Below are 8,402 nucleotides of genomic sequence, written 5' to 3' on the forward strand. Positions count from 1 at the left end.
GAAGTCGCAAACGGCCGTGACTTGAGGTCAATGGAATGCACGCTACATGGGCGTCTGGCTCGGAGCTATGCTGAAGTAATCGATTTGGAATAGTTTGTTATCTCACGCCAAGAGCTTGTCGAATTGCTGCTGTAGGCACATTACTATATGACACACATCTTTTCGCTATGAGTAATGCCGCGTTGCCGCCCAGAGCCCTGTTTTCTTTCGATCATACCTTTGTGTGAACAGTGCTGCCAGCAACCATGTACAGCTACGTTTCTGCCAAGCCTTCTTGCAATATCGCGGTAGGAACATGCTGGCTCTCGTAGCAAAGCTACATGACCTCAATAAAACTCAGTGAGCTATTGATAATGGCATCTTTGTGTAGTAGGGCACATTATGTTCGGGGACAATAGATTCAGTGGCAAACTTGATTCAATTATGACCCCCTCCCCTATCATTAACCTATTATTCTGTTAGTTGATTTATGAGCTGCAGGGGATAATCCGTCCTTCTGAGAAATTCCACACCCACCCTCTTCATCTACCCCACACCTCTGGGGAAACCGCCTTGCCAACTCAAGCACACCACTGATATCAAATTATTTAATTAATTATATCAATAATTAATAAACCCCTCCCCCTCTGGTAAAAACCCCAGCCACCTCTCCTCTTCGCATGGAAACTGGATGCGAAAAAGACTCAGTGTCTGCCAGAGAGGAAGGATATCAAGGCAGGAATTTCAAATCAGTGTCAGTTACGTGGCAAAGAATATACTGGTTATTTATTAAATTCAGTTCACAGGGGTTTGATCACTTCAGCACTCTTTTGTTTGGTGGCAAAGCTCATCACTTGTACTGCTTTGAAAGATGCAGGTCTTACAAAATACATCGAAACGAAGTAATTAAATACACTACTGGCCATTAAAATTGCTACACCAAGAAGAAATGCAAATTATAAACGGGTATTCACTGGACAAATATATTATACTATAACTGACATGTGATTGTATTTTCTCGCAATTTGGGTGGATAGATCCTGAGAAATGAGTACCCATAACAACCACCTCTTGCCATAATAACGGCCTTGATACGCCTGGGCATTGAGTCAAACAGAGCTTGAATGGCGTGTACAAGTACAGCTGATCATGCAGCTTCAACACGATGCCACAGTTCATCGAGAGTAGTGACTGGCGTATTGCGACGAGCCAGTTGCTCGGCCACCATTGACCAGACGATTTCAATTGGTGAGAGATCTGGAGAATGTGCTGGCCAGGGCAGCAGTCAAACATTTTCTGTATCCAGAAAGGCCCGTAAAGGACCTGCAACATGCGGTCGTGCATTATCCTGCTGAAATGTAGAGTTTCGTAGGGATCGAATGAAGGTTAGAGTCACGGGTCGTAACACATCTGAAACGTAACATCCACTGTTCAAGGGGGCCGTCAATGCGAACAAGAGGTGACCGAGAGATGTAACCAATGGCACCCCGTACCATCACGCCAGGTGATATATCAGTATGGCGATGACGAATACACGCTTCCAATGTGCGTTCACCGCGATGTCGCCAAACATTGATGTGACCATCATGATGCTGTAAACAGAACCTGGAATCATTAAAAAAATGACGTTTTGCCATTCGTGCACCCAGGTTCGTCGTTAAGTACACCATCGCAGGCGCTCCTGGCTGTGGTGCAGCGTCAAGGGTAACCGCAGCCATGGTCTCCGAGCCGATAGTCCATGCTGCTGCAAACGTCGTCGAACTGTTCGTGCAGATGGTTGTTGTCTTGCAAACGTCCCCATCTGTCGACTCAGGGATCGAGACGTGGCTGCAAGACCCGTTACAGCCCGTGCGGATAAGATCCCTGTCATCTCGACTGCTAGTGATAGGAGGCCATTGGGATCCAGCACGGCGTTCCGTATTACTCTCATGGACGCATCGATTCCATATTATGCTAACAGTCATTGGAGCTCGACCAACGCGAGCAGCAATGTTGCTATACGATAAATCGCAGACGCGATAGGCTACAATCCGACCTCTATCAAATACGGAAACGTGATGGTACGCATTTCTCCTCCTTACACGAGGCATCACAACAACGTTTCGCCAGGCAACGCCGGTCAGCTGCTGTTTGTGTATGAGAAATCAGTTGGAGACAGGCGAAATACTCTCAGACTTCAGCAATAACATAATAATTCCAACCCCAAAGAAACCGGGTGTTGACAAATGTGAAAATTACCGAACTATCAGTTTAATAAGTCACAGCTGCAAAATACTAACACGAATTCTTTACCGACGAATGGAAAAACTAGTAAAAGCCGACCTCGGGGAAGACCAGTTTGGATTCCGTAGAAATGCTGGAACACGTGAGGCAATACTGACCCTACGCCTATCTCAGAAGCTAGATTAAGGAAAGGCAAATCTATGTTTCTAGCATTTGTAGACTTAGAGAAAGCTTTTGACAATGTTGACTGGAATACTCTCTTTCAAATTCTAAAGGTGGCAGGGGTAAAATACAGGGAGCGAAAGGCTATTTACAATTTGTACAGAATCCAGATGGCAGATATAAGAGTCGAGGGACATGAAAGGGAAGCAGTGATTGGGAAGGGAGTGAGACAGGGCTGTAGCCTCTCCCCAATGTTATTCAATCTGTATATTGAGCAAGCAGTAAAGGACACAAAAGAAAAATTCGGAGCAGATAATAAAATGCATGGAGAAGAAATAAAAACTTTGAGGTACGCCGATGACATTGTAATTCTGTCAGAGACAGCAAAGGACTTAGAAGAGCAGTTGAACGGAATGGATAGTGTCTTGAAAGGAGAAAATAAGATGAACATCAACAAAAGCAAAACGAGGATAATGGAATGTAATGGAATTAATTCGGGTGATGCTGAGGGAATTACACTCCTGGAGATGGAAAAAAGAACACATTGACACCGGTGTGTCAGACCCACCATACTTGCTCCGGACACTGCGAGAGGGCTGTACAAGCAATGATCACACGCACGGCACAGCGGACACACCAGGAACCGCGGTGTTGGCCGTCGAATGGCGCTAGCTGCGCAGCATTTGTACACCGCCGCCGTCAGTGTCAGCCAGTTTGCCGTGGCATCCGGAGCTCCATCGCAGTCTTTTAACACTGGTAGCATGCCGCGACAACGTGGACGTGAACCGTATGTGCAGTTGACGGACTTTGAGCGAGGGCGTGTAGTGGGCATGCGGGAGGCTGGGTGGACGTACCGCCGAATTGCTCAACACGTGGGGCGTGAGGTCTCCACAGTACATCGATGTTGTCGCCAGTGGTCGGCGGAAGGTGCACGTGCCCGTCGACCTGGGACCGGACCGCAGCGACGCACGGATGCACGCCAAGACCGTAGCATCCTACGCAGTGCCGTAGGGGACCGCACCGCCACTTCCCAGCAAATTAGGGACACTGTTGCTCCTGGGGTATCGGCGAGGACCATTCGCAACCGTCTCCATGAAGCTGGGATACGGTCCCGCACACCATTAGCCCGTCTTCCGCTCACGCCCCAACATCGTGCAGCCCGCCTCCAGTAGTGTCGCGACAGGCGTGAATGGAGGGACGAATGGAGACGTGTCGTCTTCAGCGATGAGAGTCGCTTCTGCCTTGGTGCCAATGATGGTCGTATGCGTGTTTGGCGCCGTGCAGGTGAGCGCCACAATCAGGACTGCATACGACCGAGGCACACAGGGCCAACACCCGTCATCATGGTGTGGGGAGCGATCTCCTACACTGGCCGTACACCTCTGGTGATCGTCGAGGGGACACTGAATAGTGCATGGTACATCCAAACCGTCATCGAACCCATCGTTCTACCATTCCTAGACCGGCAAGGGAACTTGCTGTTCCAACAGGACAATGCACGTCCGCATGTATCCCGTGCCAGCGAACGTGCTCTAGAAGGTGTAAGTCAACTTCCCTGGCCAGCAAGATCTCCGGATCTGTCCCCCATTGAGCATGTTTGGGACTGGATGAAGCGTCGTCACACGCGGTCTGCACGTCCAGCACGAACGCTGGTCCAACTGAGGCGCCAGGTTGAAATGGCATGGCAAGCCGTTCCACAGGACTACATCCAGCATTTCTACGATCGTCTCCATGGGAGAATAGCAGCCTGCATTGCTGCGAAAGGTGGATATACACTGTACTAGTGCCGACATTGTGCATGCTCTGTTGCCTGTGTGTATGTGCCTGTGGTTCTGTCAGTGTGATCATGTGATGTATCTGACCCCAGGAATGTGTCAATAAAGTTTCCCCTTCCTGGGACAATGAATTCACGGTGTTCTTATTTCAATTTCCAGGAGTGTAGACTAGGAAATGAGACACTTTAAGTAGTAAAGGAGTTTTTCTATTTGGGGAGCAAAATAACTGATGATGGTCGAAGTAGAGAGGATATAAAATATAGACTGGCAATGGCAAGGAAAGCGTTTCTGAAAAAGAGAAATTTGTTAACATCTGGTATAGATGTGTCAGGAAGTCGTTTCTGAAAGTATTTGTATTGAGCTTAGCCATGTATGGAAGTGAAACATGAACGATAACTAGTTTGGGCAAGAAACGAATAGAAGCTTTCGAAATGTGGTGCTACAGAAGAATGCTGAAGATTAGATGGGTAGATCATATAACTAATGAGGAGGTATTGAATAGGATTGGGGAGAAGAGACGTTTGTGGCACAACTTGACTAGAAGAAGGGATCGGTTGGTAGGACATGTTCTGAGGCATCAAGGGATCACCAATTTAGTACTGGAGGGCAGTTTGGAGGGTAAAAATCGTAGAGGGAGACCAAGAGATGAATACACTAAACAGATTCAGAAGAATGTAGTTTGCAGTAGGTACTGGGAGATGAAGAAGCTTGGAAAGGATAGAGTTGCATGGAGAGCTGCATCAAACCAGTCTCAGGACTAAAGACCACAACAACAACAACAATTGTAGGTCCATCTGGCTGTGGCAAGACAAATGTTCTCATGTCACTACTGACACACTCGAATTGAGTCCACTTTGAGCATGTATGCGTATTTTCAAAAACGCTGTTTTAACCCATATACCAGCTTCTGCAAAAGATAGTGCAGGGTGTAGATGGTGTAACAACACAATATTCAGTCAAAGGAGTCAAGTCACCCCACCAGAAAAGTAAAGCCAAACACAGTATTCGTATTTGACGATAAAATTCTACAATGTTTCTGTTTTGGTCTCCATATGGGTATTGACGTTTTTTTTTTTTTTTTAGTTGTATATATTTCAGAATCCCGAACCATTTGGTGAGGGATAATGCAAATCTAATTCTAGATTTCAGTCAAGACAACTTGAATCTAAAACACATTCACCAGGCGCTTGTAGGAACTGTCGTTCATTCAATGATTTTGTAAAGATATGTACTCAGAAGGATGTAGGTTGCAGTAGGTAGTGGGAGATGAAGAAGCTTGCACAGGATAGAGTAGCATGGAGAGCTGCATCGAAACAGTCTCAGGACTGAAGACAACAACAACAACATGTGCAGATAACTGGAACCACACATGGGACAGGTTTCTTGTTATTGATAAATCAATATAACTGAATGATGGTAGGTGTAGATGGAGATTCCAGCGGTTTGTATGTATAGCTATGAAACATATGATGAGTATAGAAGTATGTTAGTACGCATCACACCACAGACAAGGTCGCATGTATGTCAGGCACTCAGCTAGAGAGGAAAGGTGTGCGTAGACAGAGAATGTGTCTTTGCATAGATGGAAAGCTTCATTCTATCGAGCATAAGAAGCTAGAGACATATGCCCAGACTCTTCTGAAACTGATCAACGAATTAGATCCTACGATTAAGGAAAGAAAGTACACAATTTAGCTGTAAAGTTTGATGGAACTGAAAAGAAAGTACATGACTTAGCTACAAAGGTTGAGCAAAATGTATATAATGTGCAGTCTGTGAAGCAGCCCACTTAGTCTATAGCAAGAGGACAACTGAACACAAGGTCATTGCTGCACAGAAGCGTGTTTGAGAGAAGCTATGTTTGCTAAGGTTAAGACAGTTGGATTGAGAGCAAACACTTCGATAAACACTATAAACACTTTAACCATTTACCGAATCACTCAATGAATTCTTAGCGAAATTACACAACGACGACGATGATGCTATTGTTGGTTTCATTAACCATCTCAGTAACAGTGGGATAGACAAAACATTTGGTGTCAATGGTGAAAATCCATACATGTTGGGCAAGCAGCCTGTAATTTTAAATAAAAGAACAATAGAAATAGGGGAGAGGGAGTTTCAAAGAACACCAGATCTACTGGACCTCATTTTCCCAAAACCCTCAAAACAAAAACTTTAAAATTTTCTCCCAAAGATCTGGAGATGTATGGTGAAATACTACAATTGACCTGTGTGCACAGGAAAGCAGGAAACCAATACGGTGCGAAATACAGAGACATTATAAAACCCTTATTATTAGACAGTCGGTATAGCAATGGCGATGGTATTGAGATTCACCACAAAAAAGTCAGCAGTCAACCCCCTCCATATATGTACTACAACCATGCCAGTGAGATAGTATATCGACTATGACTGCTCTTGTCATGAGCGGGTGTGGCCAATACCGCTCATTCGAATGACATTGTCTCAGTAACTTCAGAACTTGGAGAGGGACATACAATCGAATGAATATGGGGACAGTAGTTCGAGAACTGCGCAAACCAGCACTCAAAACGTACCCTCATAGGCATGCTGTGATGAGAGGTTTGGATGACATATGGCAGGTTGATCTTGTAGATCGAAGGGAATATTCACATGCGAACAATGGATTCAAATATATGTAATGTTTATTGATATATTCTCCAGATCTGCCTGGGCATACCAGTTAAAACAAAAACGGGAGGAAATGTTACAAATGCGTTTTAGCACTTGTTGCAGATGGGGTTGAAGGAATGCCCAGACAAACTGGTCATCGTGGAGACTTTTACAATTGTGATTTGAAGATCATGATGCAGCGGTATGGAATACATCACTACTCAACATTCGCCCACCTGAAGGCAAGTATCATGAAATGTCTGAACTGAACAATAAGACGTCAAATGTGGATATGTTTTAGTATTGTCGGATAATTCAAATGGGCAGATATCTTCACAGAAATAACTGTACAATTTCATCGAATCCAACAGGAGACTAATCGATGTCCGTGATAATGAACTCATGGATACTGTAAATGTAAATGTCGTCTAACTAGGGCCTCCCATCGCGTAGACCGTTCGCCGGGTGCAAGTCTTTCAATTTGACGCCACTTCGGCGACTTGCGTGTCGAGGGGGATGGAATGATGATGATTAGGACAACACAATACCCAGTCCCTGAGCAGAGAAAATCTCCGCCGCAGTCGAGAATCGAACCCGGGCCCTTACGATTGACAAGCTGTCGCGCTGACCACTCAGCTACCGAGGGTGTACATGGATACGAGGTACTATAGTATTAAAATGCTGGATCCATGTAAACAGAAATTTAATGTGAGTGGTTTGGTGCATGTATCAAAACACAAGACAGCATTTGGGAAGTCATACTTTCCAAACCGTTCGAGCGAGATATACACAGTTTCCAAAGTGCAGAGAACGAATCTCAGAAATCACATCTTAAAGGACAGCAGTCGCAGTGAAATTTCAGGATGCTTTTACACCGAGGAAATGCAGGAACTCAGAACCACACCTGTTTCTCATAGAGCACGTCGTAAGACAGCGAGGGAAGAGAGCACTAGTTAAATGGCTTGCTTTTCCTGCAACACAAAACAGCTGGACTGACGCTGACCTTTTTTGCTATATAATGAGGCACACAGAGCACAACGAGCACAGTATCATAACATACGTGATAGGAGAAGAATTATAGGAGGCGGCGGTATTCTCGAAAAACTTCCCATCGAATTGCACTTTACAGGTATAATTACGGGCCAACGGCCTTGCTGCAGTGGTAACAGCGGTTCCCGTCAGATCACCGAAGTTAAGCGCTGTCGGGCTGGGCTAGCATTTGGATGGGTGACCATCGGGTCTGCCGAGCGCTGTTGGCAAGAGGGGTGCACTCAGCCCTTGTGAGGAAAACTGAGAAGCTACTTGATTGAGAAATAGTGGCTGCGGTCTCGGAAATTGACCTACTGCCGGGAGAGCGATGTGCTGACCACATGCCCCTCCATATCTGCATCGAGTGACGTCTGTAGGCTGAGAATAGCACAGCTGCCGGTCGGTACCGTTGGGCCTTCACGGCCTCTTCGGGAGGAGTTTAGTTTAGTTTGGTATAATTACGGTGTATGGTGGATATGTTGGTGTACCTACTTGACAAGGCGTGTTTGGAACATGACACTGCATATGCAAAACGTAAAGATCTCCCAAGATGTCACGCTGCAGATCGAATTTAAGCTGATAAAGCCAAGGCAATAT

At 45.7% G+C, this 8,402-nt stretch overlaps 1 pseudogene; it reads left to right on the forward strand.

Moving 5' to 3' along the window:
• Positions 1 to 7,917: 7,917 nt before the first annotated feature.
• On the forward strand, positions 7,918 to 8,035 carry LOC126285488 (5S ribosomal RNA; annotated as a pseudogene).
• Positions 8,036 to 8,402: the final 367 nt, after the last annotated feature.

This window comes from Schistocerca gregaria, chromosome 8 (genome assembly GCF_023897955.1).
Source record: "Schistocerca gregaria isolate iqSchGreg1 chromosome 8, iqSchGreg1.2, whole genome shotgun sequence".
NCBI classification, from domain to species: Eukaryota; Metazoa; Arthropoda; class Insecta; order Orthoptera; family Acrididae; genus Schistocerca; species Schistocerca gregaria.